General features: G+C 39.1%; 1 long non-coding RNA gene across 2 annotated transcripts; it reads right to left on the bottom strand.

Annotated features, from left to right (window-relative positions):
- Window positions 1–478: 478 nt before the first annotated feature.
- LOC125921734 (uncharacterized) lies at window positions 479–10,531 on the bottom strand. 2 transcript variants are annotated; one of them, XR_007457479.1, is made up of 3 exons: window positions 10,453–10,531; window positions 9,586–9,694; window positions 479–972 (listed from the first exon to the last, which is right to left on the bottom strand). It is a non-coding gene; the product is annotated as an uncharacterized LOC125921734 (long non-coding RNA). The 2 variants fall into 2 exon arrangements; XR_007457478.1 differs by lacking the exon at window positions 10,453–10,531 and adding an exon at window positions 9,992–10,251.
- Between the last annotated feature and the right edge of the window lie 10,401 nt (window positions 10,532–20,932).

The raw sequence follows: 20,932 nt of genomic DNA, 5'->3' as shown, positions 1-20,932 counted from the left end.
TAATGAAAAATGTTTACACTTCTAAACAATCCATTTAAGACATGTTGATATATCAGATCTTTCCTTATCATATGTACAGCTAGAAATGAATGAGTGTATAGAAATGTGTTAATGAAATAATCATACTTTAGTGGAAAAAAAGATTTAATGAAATCCTGATTATATTTAAAAATCAGGGTGCTAGGTAATGATACTAACACCACCAAAATTCAGTCCAAAACAAATGCACAAAATATCTTGAAAGTCCAGTTGAAACTATGAAAAGTTAAATCTGTACATAAAATTTACCCCCCAAAAGACAGGAAAATTAAAATAATCAATTTTATATAAATCTATGATCATGCTAACAAGATAGTAGGACTGATTTTTATTTCATTATTTCATCACAAATATTAATACAAAAAGATGTTCGAAAATGGCATAGCCAACATAAATCTCACCCAGTTAAAGTGGGTTAGGACACGGAAAATGGCTAACATGTCAAGAGGCATGTGGATCAGTGTAGGCAGGCCCATTTTAGCTCACTGAGAAAAGTGCTTAAGCACTGCTACAAAGAACAATGCAGAAGGGGCTCAGTCAGTTAAGCGTCAGACTTCAGCTCAGGTTATAATCTCTCAGTGTGTGAGTTCAAGCCTTGTGTCAGGCTCTGTGCTGACAGCTCAGAGCCTGGAGCCTGCTTCAGATTCTGCGTCTCCCTCTCTCTCCCCCACTCACTCACACTCTCTCTCTCTCTCTCTCAAACAAATTTTAAAACATTAAAAAAAAAACAGAACAATGCAGATTATTTACATAATCTCTATAACTTCATTAAAGTGCAGGTACTGGGGGAGTTTTAAGCCTCAGACTTCCCTAAATCGTTGCAGATCTGGTGGAGGAATTGTCACCTCTTCGAAGAGCCCACTGTCTCCTCTCCCGTGGTCACTCATCATGACCTCGGACTCCAACAGCATGCCGACCCATCAGAGCAAGAAGCTGTGAAAGCACACACAGACGTGGGTATGTTTTCTACAGAAGAGGCTTCAAAGTTTCTTTGATGCTGTGAGTAGTTCTCTACAAGCACTGTTCTCACCAGTGCCTGTTCGGGGAAGTTCAGACATATTGACAGGTTAGAAACTGGGCAGATAAACTGATTTAAGCTGAACTCCTGCCAGTTTCCCAACAAAAAACCCAAACTACCTGCAGAAAGTATGTCTCCAGGAGGGTCCATTGATTGAAACTGATCACTGAATTCTAGAGGCAGTGATGGTAACTCATCAGGCACAGGAAATTCTTCTGCTGGTGCTAGAAAATCACTTTCAATGTCATAACTTCCGGGGTAATAGTCTGTATCGATGGTATTTGGATCTGCTGAGTACAGGGGTGTCTACATGTCAATAACCTTGTAATTGGGGAATTCTTGTATATCTGGCAGAGGAACACTTGACATCGAATCTGAAATATCTCAGTGATACCCATTGTCATCACACACTTTACCCTAAAAGGAGCCAGGAATTGCACTTCAGACAGGCTGTTTTGGGCACTGTAAAGATGAGAAGGTCTTTCCTCTGGAGGTTTCTTGCAGAGGCAGAGATCAGGATCCACTGATCTTATCATAGTTGGGCTTCTGGATTGAGTTGCTGTTAGAAGGAGTTTGAAGGAGGAGGAGGCACGTTTGGGGCAGCAGTGGAATCCCCAGGGCTGTGCCTGATGCAGTGTGGACTGCATCTAGATCTAGAACCAATCTAGTATAGTTTCCATTCACGTTGAGAGACACTACTTGTCACAACCCATTATTGACTTGAATGCTTAGAACAGAGATAATTCCAGGGCCACTTCCACTATCAGCTTTGTGTCGTAGTCTTCCATTGTGCATCTCCAGGGTGTTATAGTCGGTTCCCCAAGCATATGTTACAACTGAATGAGTAGAATATGATCTAAGCCTCATGGTCAGTTTCATCTCTAAACTTCTTTTTTAATTTTCAAGATTAACATTTTAATAGGTAGACTGAGTAAAGTAGATCATCTTCCCTGATATGCCTTCATCCAATCAGTTGAAGGTCTGAACAGAATAAAAATCTGATCCTCCCCTAAAGAGGGAACTCCTACCTGACTGCCTGTGAGCTGGGACATTGGTTTTTCCTGCCTTCAAGCTCAAACCGAAACCTAGGCTCTTCCTGGGTCTTGAGCCTGCCAGCTTCTGGACTGAGACTAGACATTTGATTTTCCTGGTTCTCAGGCCTTAGGACCCAGATTGGAACTAAACTATCATATCTCTTGGGTCTCCAGCTTGCTGACTCATCTAGAGGATCTTGGGACTTGCCAGCTTCCATAATCACATAATCTTTATAATAAATCTTTACATATATACTCCTATTAGTTCTGTTTCTCTGGAGAACCCTAATACACATATCCTCACCTAGTTATCCTGTTTACCATCTGTTTCCCACTAGAAAGTAAACATCATGAGGTCAAAGATTTTTCTGTCTTGGTCAGTGATCACTCAGTCACTTTTAGAGCCTGAAAGATGCCTGGCGCGTTGTATGCATTCAAAAATCCTCTTATTGGATTAATTAATAGATATATACAGATCTAAGAATACTCAGAAAAACACTGTCTTCTCCTTTCGGTTTAAATAACATAACACACAGTATTTCCTATAATTTTCAATATATTCTCATTCATCTAAAATATCAATAATATTTGGCAGAAGAGTCACATAAGAATTAAGAGCGCAGTACAATTTCAAAGAAAGACGGGGAGATTTTAAATCATACAGTATCAAGGCGTTAAATATCCAACTAAAAGAGGAAGGGACAGATAAGAATATCTTGTGAGAAGAAAATAAGTCAAAAATGGAATGTAAGTGATAAGAAGTTTGAGATTATGTCTTTAGGATCAAATACATTTAAAGAGAAGTTAATGAAAAGCTTCTATAAGTGGGTGTGCATAATTATATTTTTAGAGTGCTTTTTCTAAAAGCTTTCTGATTTATAGACTATGAGGATTTTATTAAGAAAGAAAAGACCATTTAATTACACCATTTAGAAATTTGAAGGTTCCAGCTTCCAGATGAAGACGGTTGACTTAGCACACACATTTACTTTTCTCCCCACTGCAAATCCCTTTAAAATGACAAAATATTAAAAAATGAACAAATATGACAATGCAGGAAAGCCACGAAGGCTTGGACAGAAACAGTGAGGAATTTCTCGAAGATATAAAGGAGTTAAGATGGATGCTGGAGGCTCCTGTGTGGCTCAGTCGGTTAAGCGTCCAACTTCATCTCAGGTCATGATCTCACACTCCGTGAGTTCGAGCCCCACGTTGGTCTCTGTGCTGACAGCTCAGAGCCTGGAGCCTGCTTCTGATTCTGTCTCCCTCTCTCTCTCTGCCCCTCCCCCACTTGTGCTCTGTCTCTCTCTCCGTCTCTCAAAAATAAACGTTAAAAAATATATATAAAAAGAAAAAAGATGGATGCTGAAACTTGAGAGCCAGATGTCCTCCCAAAGAAGATATCAAATATCCACAAATGAGAGTTTTGCTCAAAAAAGTGAGTTTGGTAGGGTTTTTGTATGTGTTCTCAGTAGAAACCCTGAAAAACCCCTAAAAGCATAAGCAGCAAAACCTGAGCCATCTAGTAGGCTAGGAGTTGGTTGGTGAGATTAAAGGCCCACAGACTCCAGATTGAAGGTGCAGTGGGTACACGTTAATCTCTTTCTTCCAAGGCCCTCTGCTAGGAGAACAGGGGGTGACTATCAGTTAACAAGAAATCTCAATAAATTCCTGGAAGACACAACGCATGAGGAGGAATAGGTACTAATGCTGTAGAACACAGGAAGGTGCAGCGTAAAGCACACAGACAGAGGCTGTACCGGCAGAAGGAGCTACCTGTCTGCTGGTGGAAGTAAAGTATGGGCCCAAAAGCAAGAGGCTATAGAGGAAACAGTCAATCCTTCCCTAACAGCCAGGTGTTTCTTCCTAACGAAGAGAACATGGGGAATTCTTCTCTTGAAAAACTGAATGAATTCTTAAAAAAGAAAAAATTGAATGAACTCTTTGGGAGAACAAAGGCAGCTGGGAATTAGCACTTCAGAGATCTCCTTCCAGCTTTCCTAAAGGAAAATGTGCCAGCTGACATGTCCCATCCGTGTTCACAGACCCCAGAGTCAGCTTGTCTATTTTCTCACTTTTAAATAAGAATGGAAAACCAAGAATCACCAGACATTTGGGGGGGGGGGCGGGAGGCGGGAAACAATAGTATACTAAAATAGTATACTAACCACAAAATTACCTCAAGGAAACATAAAATTCAAAACAAAACAAAACAGAGCACAGAAAAGAATCTAGAAAAATGCTAATTTGTACTCTCAGAGAAATTAAACTAAAATGAAAATCTAGATTTTGTGTAACCCTAAAGCTTAATCAATATTTAGGGCCTTTTTAAAAGTACGAAATTAGAATGTAAAATTAGGTACAAAAAATAAATATTTATATGTGGAAAATATGCCACAATTTAAGTTACAGAATCTTAGAGGTTCCAATCCCTTTCTTCTGAAACCTATTTAGCCTAAACACTTTCCCAGAAATTCTTCCTGATTGTAATCTAGCTGTACCTTCCCACTGAGAACACTCTATAATTCCCAGAAACTTCCAGGACCTGAGTGTGGGGAAATCAGCTTCATGGCAAATCTACTCTAGCACAGACACAAAAAAAGGAGGAGGTGGAGAAGGTTAGAGAAGAAAGAAGTATTTTTAAAAGTTACTGCTGATAGGGCACGTGGGTGGCTCAATTGGTTGAGCATCTGACTGTTGATTTCAGCTGAGGTCATGATCCAAGTCCCACGTTGGGCTCCATTTTGAGTATGGAGCCTGCCTGAGATTCTCTCTCTCTCTCTCTCTCTCTCTCTCTCTCTCTCTTTCTCTCTCTCTCTCTCTCTCTCCCCCTCTGCCCCTCTCTCCGCTCTCTCTCTCTAAATTAAAAAAAAAAAAATTGTTCTAAATTTCTGCCACAAAGCATCAGTAAAAGTTCTAAGAGACATAGTTCAATATATTTCAAAAAATAAGACACAGAACACCCCTTCCCAAAAAGACAGAAAAGATTAGACACAAAAGAGGATTAATCCAGGTGGCCCATAATCAGACCAAGAAAGTTTCCATTAAAAAAAGACAGAGAGTTGGGGCGCCTGGGTGGCGCAGTCGGTTAAGCGTCCGACTTCAGCCAGGTCACGATCTCGCGGTCCGTGAGTTCGAGCCCCGCGTCAGGCTCTGGGCTGACGGCTCGGAGCCTGGAGCCTGTTTCCGACTCTGTGTCTCCCTCTCTCTCTGCCCCTCCCCCGTTCATGCTCTGTCTCTCTCTGTCCCAAAAATAAATAAAAAACGTTGAAAAAAAAAATTTAAAAAAAGACAGAGACAATAGTCAAAAAATAATAATGAGTAAATGCCCTCTCCTGTACATATTATTGTGAAATTGTAGCATGCAAGAATTGAAACTATTCCCAGCTAGAAAAAAAGGAAAAAAGAAAAAAGGAAGCCACATACAAAGGAACAAGGGTCAGTTGAGCATCATTAGAAATACAATGAAAACATGTCTTCAAAGTTCTAAAGCAAGGATTGACAAACTCCATCCCGTGGGACAAATCCTGCCTGCTGCTTCTTTTGAAAATGAAGTTTTACTGGAACACAGCCAGACTCATTCATTTACCTCTTGTCTATAGCTTCTTTTATGCTACAAAGGCAGAGCTGAGTAGTTGCAACATAAGCCCTGTGACCCACAGAGTCTAAAATAGTTACTATCTGGCCCCTTTCAGAAGTTTCAAGGAGGGAACTCTATTACCTCCAATATTATACACTAGTAAGTAACATAAACACTGAATATTGAATTTCAACTTGTAGCATCCATCTGTAAGCAAACGTGAAAGATTTAACCAAAGCTGCAGAACAGAAAGTAAAGATCACCAATCACTATCGTGTAAAAGTAAAAATACAGATCAAAGAAGTTGAAAGATTAAAGAGAGAGGAGACTTAAGGGATAACTCCCGCTCCTTATAATATCTTCTTCCTACAAAATGAGGCACGGCTCTGATGTAACAAGTAATAAAGAAGTGGAAGTTAACCAATACAGAAATCAAAGGGGATGATGGAATCACATTGAGAAGACAGGAAGAAGGGAATGTATGGTGTCAATGAGCGAAATGTCTAAATCTGAAAAAGTAAAGAACAGTGAGTGACATAAATATTTCATTTAGAAATATGGTTGAAATCACCTGGAAAAGCAGGGAAAAGTGTTTAAAATTGCTCTCTGGGAAGCAGAAGCCGGAGTGGGAGGGATGGGGCAGATCTGTGGTTTTTAAACTTCAGTCTCTGTATTTGATTTTGTAAACAATGGGCTTGGTAAATGTTTACTTTAAATGAGTAGCCAAGTCGTTATTAACCTCTGTACTGAAATGAAATAAAATGAATGATATGAAATGAACTGAACTCCATCCGGAATAGGGTCACCACCGCCACCCTTGTGGCAGCTGGCTGCTGTAATTACCTCTGGGTAAGTAAAGCAAATTTGCCCCGATGTTGCTTCATTACCTCCTTCTGTGCTATTATTATCACCTATGTGGCATGTTGTCAAATATATATTTTTTCAAATGCATATTTTACATATATAATATATATTCAACAATATGGAGCTATAATTAGTTCATCGTTGTTTTAAACATTCCTGTGTGGGTTTTTTTAAGGAAACTGAGAAAAGAGGAAAAAATACATATGTGGTCTTTTACGTATGCCCATATACTTAATATTTCCTATGGACTTCATCTTTCCTGTGGATCTCAGTTACGATCTCATGTCAGTTCCTTCCTCTCTGGTGGGCTCCCTTTAGCATTTCTTGCAGTAAAAGATGGCTAGAAATGAATTCTGCCACCTTTTGTTTATCTGGGAATGTCCTAGTGTTACCTTCATTTTTGAGGAGTATTTTTGTTGGCCATCGGCAGGTTTGTTTTTCTTCAGCACTTTGTCATTTCACTGCTTTTGGGTCTCTGTTGTTTCTGATGAGAAGCTAGCTGTTTACTACCGTATTGTTAATGCTCTGTGTGTGGGAAGTCACTTTTCTCTTGCTGATTCTAAGATTGCCCTTTATTTTTGGCTTTTGGTAGTTGGCCGAGGATATGTCTAACTGTGGTTCTCTTTATGTTTCTAATAGGATTCGCTGAGAATCTTAGATATCTAGGTAAAAGTTTTTCATCAAATCTGGGGAGTTTTGGGTCATTACTTCTTCAAATATTTTTTTTCTACACCCTTCTCTCTCTGTCTTGCCTCTCCTTCATTGACTGCCATTACATGTATGTTACACACTTTACGTGATTCAAAAGTTTCCTTTTTCTTCCATCTTTTTTCTCTTCATTTTTCTGATTGGAGTATTTCTATCGATCTTTCTGTAAGTCTCATTTTTATTTCTGCCATCTCAAATATGTTACTGGGCCTATGTAGTAAATTTTTATTTCAGTTAAGTAGTCCCCCATCATCCACAGTTTCCTTGCCATGGTTTCAATTACACACAGTCAACCCTAGTGGACAAGCAGATGATTCTTTTTCTGATGTATTGTCACACACTCAATAGTAGCCCAACACTACGTGACATTGCCTAGGTCATTGACCTCACTTCACCTCATCATGCAGGCATTTGATCATCTCACTTTATCACAAGAATGCAGTGCAATAATATCTTTTGAGGGGCACGTGGGTGACTTAGTCAAGCATCCAACTCTTGATTTCAGCTCAGGTCATGATCTCATGGTTTATGGGAATGAGCCCCACATCTACACTGTCAGCAAAGCCTGGTTGGAATTCTCTCTCCTTCACTCTCTGCTTCTCTCTCTCTCAAAACAAATAAATAAACTTTAAAAAAAAAAGATATTTTGAGAGACATAACTTTTATTACAATATATTGTTATAATTGTTCTATTTTGTTATTAGTTATGGCTGTTAATTTCTTACTGTGCTAATTTATAAAGCAAATGTTACCACAGGTATGTCTATATAGATAAAAATATAGTGTATTTAGGGTTTGGTACTACCCAAGGTTTCAGGCCCCCACTGGGGTTCTCAGACCATAATCCCCATGGATAAGGAAACACTACCGTATTGCATTTTTCAACTCTAGAATTTACATTTGGTTCTTTTCTCATACTTTCTAGTTCTCTACTTCTATTTCTTGTATGTTAAGTCAGTGTCATTAAATTTTGCTTTCATTATTTGAACATAATTTCCTGTAATTCTCTTTTTTTTATATATTTTTAAATGTTTATTCACTTTTGAGAGACAGAGAGAGACAGCATGAGTGGCGGAGGGACAGAGAGAGAGAGAGACACAGAATCCGAAGCAGGCTCCAGGCTCTGAGCTGTCAGCACAGAGCCTGACACAAGGCTCGAACTCACACACCACGAGATTATAACCTGAGCTGAAGTCTGACGCTTAACCGACTGAGCCACCTGGGCACCCCATAATTCCCTCTAATTCTCTGAACATATTTACAATAGCTGCTTTGAAGTCTTGGTCTATAAAGCAACATCTGGGCTCACCCTGAGCAACTTCTATTGACTGTCTTTTTTTTTAATTGAGTGTAGATTATATTTTCCTCTTTCTTGTATGCCTAGTCAATTTCGTTTTAAAAATCAACATTTCTAGATAAATATTGTAGCAATTCTTTTTTTTTTTTTTTTCTACTGACGTGGGTGGGAATATGGGAATTGGGGAATGAAAGAAAAAATCACTGTGCTTCTTTCAGCCTGACGTGAAAGGATGGTTGGTGTTTTTCCTGCATTGTATCTTTTCTTACTGTTTCTTTAATAAATAGAGTGAGAAGACATTACTTCTTGATTCTGCTTTATTTTTCTTAAGGTTATGGGGTCATTATTTTTAAATAATTTTTTTAGTAACTTCCTTGTACTTAAAGTGTGGAATCACTGATGTCTCTGCTCAGTTTTTTAATTCTTATTTTTGTTTTTAGACTATTTTCCTAAAGATCTCTCTTTTATGTGCATAGCTTAGTGGTAAGCCAGTGATTTGGGCAGAGCTTGAGGTCAAATGCCTCATTCCCACAAAGCTTTCACCTCTATCGATTAATTTCTATGTTGCTGGCAAAATGTATCTCAAGTTACAGCCAATTCTCAAGTCTCCCTCAGCTTTCAATGTTCAACAGCCTCCCTCAGGTCTCCTCCAAGCATGGAGAGTTTTCTAATCAGTCAAGAACATATGGTGAGATTATCTCAGCCTTTCTATGGGTCTCTCATCTCCAGGATTTCCCCATTATATTTCTGGCTGGTCCACCACTCACCATTCACCCCAACCAGAACCATACGGTCAGGCTTGCAAAGCTGCACTTTCCTTTTTTGTCCCCAGCCATGTCCACCCCTTTTAAACAATAAAGCCAAATATTTTCACCACCACCCCCCCGACACACACACCCAGACTGAGTTCATCCCCTCTGGCAACAAAGCTGTTGGTTTTCGTGTTCCTCCCCCATGCTGATGAAACTATTATTCTTGGCAGCCAAGTTAAGTTGGGGGGGGGGGGGGGGGGGGGCTGGAGAAGACGTATTCGTACTATTCTTACCTGAAGTTCTAGCAGCTTTCCAAGAATAAAGGCTCCTCGATTTGTTATCTGCCTTTGGTTGGTCTCCAATGCCCAATCTCTTCATGGCTCCATAACTAGAAATACCTTCCTTCAAAGAGATTTGAGAAAGTTGGAATCCAACATGGCCAAGAAGTAGGGGGATCCGAAGTGCCCTCGTCTCTCAAACACAGCAGTGTTGAGGCCAAAGGACTCTGCACTCTAAGAGTCTGGGCAGCAAAGTGACAGAGATTCCTCAGGGACCCACAGGGACAACCCGGCGGGCCATGGGTGCGTGATTGTGAACCGGGAGAGATAAAACGGGTGGCAGAGAAATGGAGGGGAGGGATCCCCTTTTAGGGAGAGACAAAAGAAGAGAAAGAGAGGCTGAGGAAGCGTAGGACTGTACCTGGACAAGAGAAAAACCATGGGCCAGGATGGAGAAAGATCCAATCTCGAACTGTGGCGCTTTCTACAGACGGGCTGGCTGCCCTGTTTGTGCACCTCGGGAGGAGGGGAGCCAGTCCAGGGCCGGTAGCTAGTTCAGAGGCACAGTCCACAGTGGGAGAAAGCAGCCCCCTCCCTGGAGTGCCGTGGCAAGAAGGTATATACCGGTTCAAAGGACAAAGACTGCCCGTGCCCGCCAGAGGCCATATATCCGCGATGCGGAGCGGCACTCCCCCCTGAACTGGGGTGCGCAAGACCGGAACCTTTAAGACTTCCGGGTTTAAGACCCAGCTGAGCACCAGGGAGGCACGGGAGTCGGCGGAGCAGGACAAACCGCCTCGTTCGCACCCATAGCACAGTGAGAACGGCTTGAACAGAGCCGTTTGGGACACCAGGTCCGCGGAGGAGAGACTGGGGCCTCACCTTTTTCCTCGCCATCACCAACAAGGTAGGGGCTCAGGGAACAGAGAGCCGGCCCCCAGTGGAGGCGGGACCCACCTACACCAAGCCACGCCCCTCCGCGCCCGCTAAGTGCGGATCTACGGGAGCCGGGAGCCGGATTGACGCTGACCAGCCAGCCAGTCCCTCGTCCAGACCAGCGCTGCTGCCTTGGCTGATTTAATTCACAGACAACTCTTTATGTTCTTCCTTCATTTTCTCCTTCTTACTTCTTCCCTCCTCTAGTCTGATTATTCTGGTTGTTGATTTGTTTAGGCAGACGCATTTAATCTATTCTCTTTACACATGTTCTACACCTCCTGCTTTCCTTTCCTTTCTCTCTCCGGATTAAGCTGTATAGTTGCTCTGTCTGGTGAATTTTGTTTTATTTAATTTTTCCCCGCCCCTGTCATTTCTCTTTGCGTGGGATAAGGCCTCTTCCATCAGCACCACCTCCACCCTGTTGTTTACTTGTAGTTGTTGTTTCTGGGTTTTTTTGTTTTGGGGTGTTTTTGTTTGTTTGCTTCTGTGTTTGTTTTTATTTTCTGTTTGTTTTTTGTTTGTTTGTTTTCCTTTCCAGGGCTACTTCAATGAACAAATAAAAGCACACCTGGTGGAGGGTCCAAAACATCACTAGGAGTAGGGAGATAAAGTAATCAAAGTCACAACAACGGAGAGCAAGTACCACACTCCAAAAAATACCTCCTGAAGGGCCAGGCCCTGGACAGTGTATGACTCCTCTTTAATATGGTGGTGCTCACAGGTGCAGGACACATAACAAGCTTTTAAAACACATAAGGGATAGAAAACTAGCCAAAATGACAAAACGGAAGAATTCTCCTCAAAAGAAATTAGACAAAGAAATGACAGCTAAAGAAATGATCAAAACAGATATAAACAATGTAACTGAACAAGAATTTAGAATAATAGTCGTAAGATTACTCATTGGGCTTGAAAAAACCATAGAAGACAGCAGAAGATCTATTGCTGCAGAGATCAAGGAACTAAAAAATAGTCATGATGAATTTTAAAATGCTGTAAATGGGGTGCAAAATAAACTAGAGGTGATGGCAGCGAAGATTGAAGAGGCAAAGGGAAGAATAAGTGAAATAAAAGATAAATTATGGAAAAATATGATGAGAAAAAGAGAGATACAAAAATTCTGGACCATGAGGGGAGAATTAGAGAACTAAGGGATTCAATGGAATGGAATAATATCCGTATCATAGGAGTTCCAGAAGAAGAAGAAGAGAGAGAAGGGGGAGGAAGGTGTACTTGAACAAATCATAGCTGAGAACTTTCCCAGTCTAGGGAAGGAAACAGACATTGAAATCCCGGAGGCACAGAGAACTCCCTTCAGACATAACTTGAATTGATCTTCTGCACAACATAACATAGGAAAACTGGCAAAATACAAAGATAGAGAATTCTGAAAGCAGCTAGGGACAAATGGGCCTTAAATGACAAGGGTAGACACATAAGGGTAGTAGCAGATCTATCTACTGAAACTTGGCAGGCCAGAAAGGAGTGGCAGGAAATTTTCAATGTGCTGAATATGAAAAATATGCAGCCAAGAATCCTTTACCCAGCAAGCCTCTCATTCAAAATAGAAGAGATCAAGGTTTCCAAGACAAATAAAAACTGAAGGAATTAATCACCACTAAACCAGCCCTATAAGAGATCCTAAGGGGGACTCTGAGTGAAATGTTGCAAAGACCACAAAGGACCAGAGACATCACTACAGGCATGAAACCTGCAGATAACACAATGATTCTAAATCCATATCTTTCAATAATAACACTGAATATAAATGGACTAAATGCTCCAATCAAAAGACATAAGGTATCAGAATGGATTAAAAAAATTAAAAAACAAGACCCATCTATTTGCCGTCTATAAGAGACCCATTTTAGACCTGAGGACACCTTCAGGTTGAAAGTGAGGGAATGGAGAACTATCTACCATGCTACTGGAAGTCAAAAGAAAGCTGGAGTAGCCATAATTATATAAGACAAACTAGATTATTAAACTAAAGGCTGTAACAAGAGATGAAGAAGGACATTATGTCATAATTATGGGGTCTCTCCATCAAGAAGAGCTAACAATTATAAATGTTTATGCACCATATTTGATAGCACACAAATATATAAACCAGTTAATCACAAAGATAAGCAATCTTATTGGTAAGAATGTGGTAATTGCAGGGGACTTTAATACTCCACTTACAACAGTGGACAGATCATCTAGACAGAAAATAAATAAAGAAACAATGGCCCTAAAGGATACACTGGACCAGATGGACTCAACAGACACATTCAGAACTTTTCATCCTAAAGCAGCAGAATACACATTCTCCTGGAGCACACATGGAACATTCGCCAAGATAGATCATATATTGGGTCATAAAACAGCCTTCAATATTGAGATCATACGATGCACACTTTCAGATCACAATGCTATGAAACTTGAAATCAACCACAGGAAAAGGTTTGGAAAACCTCCAAATACATGGAGGTTAAAAAAACATCCTATTAAAGAATGAATGGGCAAAAAAAAAAAAAAAAAAAAAAAGAATGAATGGATCAGCTAGGCAACTAAAGAAGAAATTTTAAAAATATATGGAAACAAATGAAAATGAAAATGAAAACACAACAGTCCACACCCTTTGGGATGCAGCAAAGGCAGTCCTAAGAGGAAAAAACATTGAAATCCAGGCCTATCTCAAGAAACAAGAAAAATCCCAAATACAAAATCTAACAGCACACCTAAAGGAACTAGAAGCAGAACAGCAAAGAAACCCCAAGGCCAGCAGAAGAAGAGAAATAATAGAGATCAGAGCCAAAATAAACAATATAGAATAAAAAAAAATTTTTAAAAACCCAGTAGAACAGATCAATGAAACTAAGGGCTAGTTTTTTGAAAAAATAAACAAAATTGATAAACCCCTAACCAGACTTCTCAAAAAGAAAGATGACCCAAATAGATAAAATCATAAATGAAAAATGGATTTATCACAACCAATCCCTCAGAAATACAAGCAATTATCAGAGATTACTATAAAAAATTATATGCCAAAAACTGGGTAACCTGTAAGAGATGGACAAATTCCTAGACACCTACATATTACCAAAACTTAAATGGGAAGAAATAGAAAATTTGCACAGACTCATAACTAGTGAAGAAATTGAATCAGTTATCAAAAATCTCCCAACAAATAAGAGTCCTGAGCCAGATGGCTTCTCAGGGGAATTCTACCAGACATTTAAAGCAGAGTTAATACTTACCCTTCTCAAGCTTTTCCAAAAAAATAGAAATGGCAGGAAAACTTCTGGACTCATTCTATGATGCCAGCATTACCTTGATTCCCAAACCAGACAGAGACCCCACAAAAAAAGGAGAATTACAGGCCAATATCCCTGATGAACATGGATGCAAATATTCTCAACAAGATATTAGCAAATCGAATTCAACAGCATATAAAAAGAACTATTCAGCATGATCAAGTGGGATTCATTCCTGGGCTGCAGGGCTGGTTCAGTATTCACAAATCAATCAATGTGATACATCACATTAATAAAAGAAAGGATAATAACCATATGATCCTGTCAATAGATGCAGAAAAAGCCCTTGACAAAATACAACATCCTTTCTTAATAAAAGCCCTCAAGAAAGTCGTGATAGAAGGAACATACTTAAACATCATAAAAGCCATATATGAAAAGCCCACAGCTAATATCATCCTCAATGGGGAAAAACTGAGAGCTTTCCCCCTGAGATCAGGAACATGACAGGGATATCCACTCTCACCACTGTTATTTGACATAGTGTTGGAAGTCCTAGTATCAGCAATCAGACGACAAATTGAAATAAAAGGCATCAAAATTGGCAAAGAAGAAGTCAAACTTTCACTTTTCATAGATGATGTGATTCTCTACATGGAAAACCCAAAAGACTCTACCAAAAGACCGCTAGAACTGACACATGAATTCAGCAAAGTCGCAGGGTACAAAATCAATGTACAGAAATCAGTTGCATTTCTATACACCAATAATGAAACAACAGAAAAAGAAATCAAGGAACTGATCCCATTGACAATTGCACCAATAACCATAAAATACCTAGGAATAAACCTAACCAAAGATGCAAAAGATCTGTATGCTGAAAACTACAGAAAACTTATGAAGGAAATTGAAGAAGACACAAAGAAATGGAAAAACATTCCATGCTCGTGGATTAAAAGAATAAATATTGTTAAAATGTCAATACTACCCAAAGCAATCTACACATTCAACACACTCCCAATGAAAATTGCACTGGCATTCTTCTCAAAGCTAGAACAAACAATCCTAAAATTTGTATGGAACCACAAAAAGACCCCAAATAGCCAAAGTAATGTCGAAGAAGAAAACCAAAGAGGGAGGCATCACAATCCCAGACTTTAGCCTCTACTACAAATATGTAATCATCAACACAGTGTGGTGTTAGCACAAAAACAGACACATAGACCCATGGAATAGAACAGAGAATCCAGAATTGGACCCACAAATGTATGGCCAACTAATCTTTGACAAAGCAGGAAAGAGGATTCAATGGACAAAAGACAGTCTCTTTAACAAATGGTGCTGGGAGAACTGGACAGCAACATGCAGAAGAATGAAGCTGGACCACTTTCTTACACCATTCACAAAAAATAAACTCAAAATGGATGAAAGACCTAAATTTGAGATAGGAAACCATCAAAAGCCTAGAGGAGAAAACAGGCAACAACCTCTTTGACCTCAGCTGCAGCAATTTCTTGCTCAACACATCTCCAAAAGCAAGGGAATTAAAAGCAAAAATGAACTATTGGGACCTCATCAAGATAAAAAGCTTCTGCACTGCAAGGGAAACAATCAACAAAACTGAAAGGCAACCAACGGAATGGGAAAAGATTTTTGCAAATGACATATCAGATAAAGGGTGAGTATCCAAAATCTATAAAGAACTTACCAAACTCAACACCTGACAAATAACCCAGTGAAAAAATGGGCAGAAGACGTGAATAGACACTTTTCCAAAGAAGACATCCAGATGGCCAACAGACACATGAAAAGATGTTCAATGTCACTAATCATTAGGGAGATACAAATCAAATCCACACTGAGATACCACCTCACACCAGTCAGAGTGGCTAAAATTAACAACTCAGAAAACAACAGATGCTGGCGAGGATATGGAGAAACAGGAACCCTCTTGCACTGTTGGTAGGAATGCAAACAAAAAGGGAAACAAAGGCAAAAGGTCACTTAGAGAACTCAGCGACTTATTAAGGAGGAATAACATTCATATCATAGGAGTCCTGGAACATGAAGAGAGAGAAAAGGGGCATAAGGTTTCTGTGAGCAAATTATAGCTGAAAACGTTCCTAATCTGGGGAAGTACACAGATATCAAAATCCAAGAAGCACAGAGAATTCCCATTAGATTTAACAAAAACTGACCATCACCAAGGCATATCATAGGCAGATTCACAAAATACACATACAAGGAAAGAATCATGAAAGCATCAAGGGAAAAAAAGTCCTGGGACGCCTGGGTAGCTCAGTCAGTTAAGCGTCTGACTTTGGCTCAGGTCATGATCTCACAGTTGGTGAGTTCAAGTCCCACATCAGGCTCTCTTCTGTCAGCTCAGAGCCCATTTCAGATCCTCTGCCCCCTCTCTCTCTGCCCTTCCCCTGCTCACACACACTCTCTCTTTCTCTCCCTCTCTCTCTCTCTCTCTCTCTCTCTCTCAAATAAACATTTTTTTTAATCCTTAACTTACAAAGGAAGATAGATCAGGTTCACAGCAGACCTGTCCACAGAAACTTGGCAGGCCAGAAGAGAGTGGCAGGGTATATTCAACTTGCTAAATCAGAAAAATGTACATCCAAGAATTCTTTATCCAGTAAGGCTGTCATTCAGAGTAAAAGGAGAGATAAAGAGTTTCTCAGATAAACAAAAACTAAAGGAATTCATGGCCACTAAACTAGCCCTGCAAGAAATTTGAAGGGGGACTCTTTGAGTGGAGAAAAAACAAAACAAAATCAAAAAGACCAAAAGCAACACAGACTAAAAAAGACCAGAGAACATTACCAGAAACATCAACTCTACAGGCAACAGAGTGGCACTAAATTCATATCTTTCAATAACCACTCTAAATGCAAATGGACTAAATGCTCCAAACAAAAGACATAGGGTATCAGAATGGATAAAAAAAAGTAATAATAAGAAGACCCATCTACATGCTGCCTACAAGAGACTCATTTTAGACCTAAAGACACCTGCAGATCAAAAGTAAAGGGATGGAGAACCATCTATCATGCTAATAGTTGTCACAAGAAACACAGAGTAGCCATTCTTATATCAGACAAACTGAATTTTATTTTTTAACTTTATTTATTTATTATTTTGAGACAGAGAGAGAGCGAGAAAACACGGGGAGGGGTAGAGAGACAAGGAGAGAGAGAACCCCAAGGAGGCTCCACACTGTCATCACAGAGCCCAATTCAAGTCTTCAACCTAATATCACAACCTCAGCTGAAATCAAGAGTAGGATGCTTCACCGAATGAGCCACCCAAGCTCTCCCAGACAAACTGAATTTTAAAACAAAGACTGTAACAAGAGATGAAGAAGGGTGTTATATCATAATTAAGGAGTCTATTCACAAAGATCTAACCATTGTAAATATTTATGCTTCTAACTTGAAAGAATGCAAATACATAAATCAGTGCATCACAAACATAAAGGAATTCATTGAGAATAATACAATAACAGTAGGACTTTAAATTTTTTTTTAACGTTTATTTATTTTTGAGACAGAGACAAAGCATGAACGGGGGAGGGGCAGAGAGAGAGGGAGACACAGAATCGGAAGCAGGCTCCAGGCTCTGAGCCATTAGTCCAGAGCCCGATGTGGGGCTCGAACTCACGGACCGCGAGATCGTGACCTGAGCTGAAGTTGGACCCTTAACCGACTGAGCCACCGAGGCGGCCCAACAGTAGGACTTTAACACACCACTTACAACAATGGACAGATCATCTGAGTAGAAAATCAACAAGGAAACAATGGCTTTGAATGACACACTAGACCGATAGACTTAACAGGTGTATTCATCTCATCCTAAAGCAGAAGAATACACATGCTTCTTGCATGCACATGGAACATTCTCCATCTTCCAGTATGTGTGAAACACATACTGTTTCACAAATTAGCTCTCAACAAGTACAGAAAGATTGAGATTCACCATGCATATTTGCAGACCACAGTGGTATGAAACTTGAAATCAACCACAGAAAAAAATTTGGAAACACCACAAATACTTGGAGATTAAAGAACATCCACTAAAGAATGAATGGGTTGACCAAAAAATTAAAGAGGAAATTAAAAAGTACATGAAAGCCAATGAAAATGAAAACATGACAATCCAAAGCCTCTGGGATGCAGCAAAGGTGGTCATAAGAGGGAAGTATATAGCAATCCAGGCCGTTCTAGAGAAGGAAGAAATGTCTCAAATACATGACCGAATATTACACCTAAAGGAGCCTGAAAAAGAACAGCAAATAAGGCCCAAAACTAACAGAGGAAGAGAAATAATAAAGATTTGCATAGAAATCAATGATATCGAAATAAAAATAATAAAAAATAGAACATATTAAAAAAACTAGGAGGTGGTTCTTTGAAAGAATTAACAAAATTGATAAACCCCTACCCAGATTTATCAAAAACAGAAAGAAAAGTTCCCAGATAAATAAAATAACAAATGAAGGAGGAGACATCACAACCAACATTGCAGATAAACAATAAGATAATATTATGAGCAATTAATGCCAATAAATTTGGAAATCTGGAAGGAATTGATAAATTTCTAGAAAATTATAAACTACCAAAACTACCAAAAGCAGAAAGAAATAAAAATTTGAACAAACCCATAACCTGTAAAGAAATTGAATTAGGAATCAAAAATCTCCCAACAAACAAGAGTCCAGGACTGGATGACTTCTCAGGGTAATCGTACCAAGCGATAATTTCCAAATTCATTCTATAAGACCAGTTTTATCTTGATTCCAAAACCAGACAAAGACCCCACTAAAAAGGAAAATTACAGATCAATTTCCATGATGAACATGGATGCAAAAATTCTCAACAAGATACTAGCAAATCGAATCCAACACTACACTGGAAGAATTACTCACCAAGATCAAGTGGGATTTATTCCTGACTGCAGGGTTGGTTCAATATCTGCAAATCAATTGTGATACATCACATTAATAAAAGAAAGGACAGGAACCACATGATCCTCTCAATAGGTGCAGAAAAAGCATTTGACAAAATAGAGCATCCTTTCTTGATAAAAACCCTCAAGACGGTAGGGATAGAAGGAACATACTTCAACATCATAAAGCCCATGTACAAAATACCCACAGCTAATATCATCCTTAATGGGAAAACACTGAGAGCTTTACCCCTAAGATCAGAACATGACAGGGATGCCCACACTCACCACTGCTGTTCAACATAGTACTGGAAGTCCTAGCTTCAGCAATCAGACTACAAAAAGAAATAAAAGGCATCCAAATCAGCAAGGAAGAAGTCAAACTTTCACTTTTAAAATGACATGATACCCTATGTGGAAAACCCAAAACACTCCACCAAAAAACTATTAGAACTGTTACATGAATTCAGCAAAGTCATAGGATATAAAATCAATGTACAGAAATCAGTTGCATTTCTTTATATCAATAATAAAGCAGCAGAAAGAGAAATCAAGGAATTGATCCCATTTATAATTGCACCAAAAACCCAAAAAAATTGCACTCAAAAACAATTGCACCATAAAATATCTAGGAATAAACCTAACCAAAGAGGTGAAAGATCTGAACACTAAAAACTATAGAAAAGTTATGAGAGAGAGTGAAGACGACACAAAAAAATGGAAAAACATTCCATGCTCATGGATTGGAGGAAAAAATATTGTTAAAATGTATATACTACCCAAAGCAATCTACACATTTAGTGCAATCCCTGTCAAAATAACACCAGCATTCCTCATGGAGCTAGAACAAACAATTCTAAAATTTGTATGGAACCAGAAAAGACCCTGAATAGCCCAAGTCATGTTGAGAAAGAAAACCAAAGCTGGAGGCATCACAATTCCAGACTTCACGCTGTATTACAAGGCTGTAATCATCAAGACAGTAGTGAGACTGGCACAAAAACAGACACATAAATCAATGGAATAGAATAGTATGGCCCCAAACGTATGGCCAACTAATCTTCAACAAAGCAGGAAAAAAATATCCAATGGAAAAAAGATAGTCTCTTCAGTAAATGGTGTTGAGGAAACTGAACAGTGACATGCAGAAGAATGAACCTGGACCACTTTCTTACACCAGACACAAAAATAAACTCAAAATGGATGAAAGACCTAAATGTAAGACAGGAAAATATTAAAATCCTAGAGATGAAAATAGGCAACAACCTCTTTCATCTCAGCTGCAACAACTTCTTACTCAACACTTCTCCGGAGGCAAGGGAAACAAAAGCAAAAATGAACTATTGGGACCTCATCAAGATAAAAGTCTTCTGCATAGAAAAAGAAACAATCAACAAAACTAAAAGGCAACTGATGGAATAAGAGAAGATACTGGGAAATGATATATCAGATAAAAGATTAGTATCCAAAATACTAAAGAACTTATCAAACTCAAAACCTAAAAAACAAATAATCCAGTGGAGAAATGGGAAGAAGACATGAACAGACACTTTTCCAAAGAAGACATCCAGATGGCTAACAGACACATGAAAAGATGCTCAACATCACTCATTATCAGGGATATACAAATCAAAACCTTATGCTGAGATACGACCTCACACCGGTGAGGCTAAGTGTGGCTAAAATTAACAACTCAGGAAACAACAGATATTGGCGAGGATGCAGAGAAAGGTGAACATTTCTGCTTTGTTGATGGGAATGCAAACTCACACAACTACTCTAGAGAACAGTATGGATATTCCCCAAAAATTAAAAATAGAGCTACCTTACGACCCAGCAATTGCACTACTAGGTATTTATCCAAACGATATAAAAATGCTGATTCAAAGGGACACAAGCACCCCAATGTTTATAGCAGCACTATCAACATTAGCCAAATTATGAAGACCCCAAATGTCCATCGACTGATGAATGGGAAAAGATGTGGTATATATATAATATAATATTACTCAGTGATCAAAAAGAATGAAATCTTGCCATCTACAGCAACATGGATGGAACTAGAATGTATTATACTAAACGAAATAAGTCAGTCAGAGAAAGACAAATACCATATGATTTCACTCATGTGGAATTTAAGAAACAAAACAGATGAATATGGGAAGGAAAAGGAAAATGAGATGAAAACAGAGAGGGGGGCAAATCATAAGAGACTCTTAAGTATAGACAAC

The sequence above is a fragment of the Panthera uncia genome, chromosome C2, assembly GCF_023721935.1.
Source record: "Panthera uncia isolate 11264 chromosome C2, Puncia_PCG_1.0, whole genome shotgun sequence".
Lineage (NCBI taxonomy): Eukaryota > Metazoa > Chordata > Mammalia > Carnivora > Felidae > Panthera > Panthera uncia.
Note: the sequence above shows the minus strand (reverse complement) of the source record. Positions and strands in the feature narration are given on the sequence as shown.